We start from the raw sequence: 997 nt of genomic DNA, 5'->3' as shown, positions 1-997 counted from the left end.
AACCATTCATTATAACTTCAATGGACCACATTTCTTTGGGTGTATATAATGCCTTATAGGCAAATGCCTTAGCCATAGTTTCCTACTAGGCTTTCTATACCATTCATGATTTCTTACTTGGTTTTATGCCCTTTAGGCAACTCTTTAAAACATCCATATGTTTAAGTAAGATCAGGCAAGATTTAATAAACTTAAAACCAATTCCATATAAATCGTGAATGATCCTTAGGTTAAAGTAAACACGAATGCAATCATAAAGCAATAAGACTAATCGTATCGAAATTTGGTCCTTTTGAAAATCAGATCAGTATAAGTGGCGAAGCCTTTTATTCTATACTGTTGTTACAGTATGACTTTCGACACGTGGAATGTGGAATAGGATTTCTCTAGTAACTCTTCCTTGGTTACTACTTCACCACAAAGTCTCAGCATCGAGACTGTCTTAAACAAGACTGAGTTGTACTCATCCATGACTTTGTAATCCAATAATCTTAGATTCTTCTAGTCATTTCTAGCCTTTGGAAGCAACACCGTTTTTTGGTGGTAATTTCTATGCTGTAAAGCATCCCAAAAGTCTAGTGGATTTTCTATAGTGATGTACTGATCTTTTAGACCTTCAGTGAGATGATGGAATATAATGCTTATAGCCCTGTACCGTTTCATTCTCATTGTTGTCCTTGGTGATTGTATCACCAAGTCCCTTTTCGATATCTGAGTCACATTGTCATTTAAAATTTAGGTTCACAATGTGATCATGTGGCCGCATGGTATTTATCAAGCTCGGCCACAAACAAGTCTTACGCATCTATGAAAACAATCGATCATGGTGCCAATTAGGTCACACTGCCATGTTAGTGTGATACAAAAATCCTAGAGATTGGTTCATGATACAATCCGGTTTATATATCAATCCGGATATAAGGCCATACGGCTTTGCCTTAGACTTTCACGATTATTATGTGATACAACGATCTTAAGGATCGGATCATGATGCAGT

Source organism: Brassica oleracea, chromosome C8 (assembly GCF_000695525.1).
Source record: "Brassica oleracea var. oleracea cultivar TO1000 chromosome C8, BOL, whole genome shotgun sequence".
NCBI lineage: Eukaryota > Viridiplantae > Streptophyta > Magnoliopsida > Brassicales > Brassicaceae > Brassica > Brassica oleracea.
This window is presented reverse-complemented; position numbering follows the sequence as displayed.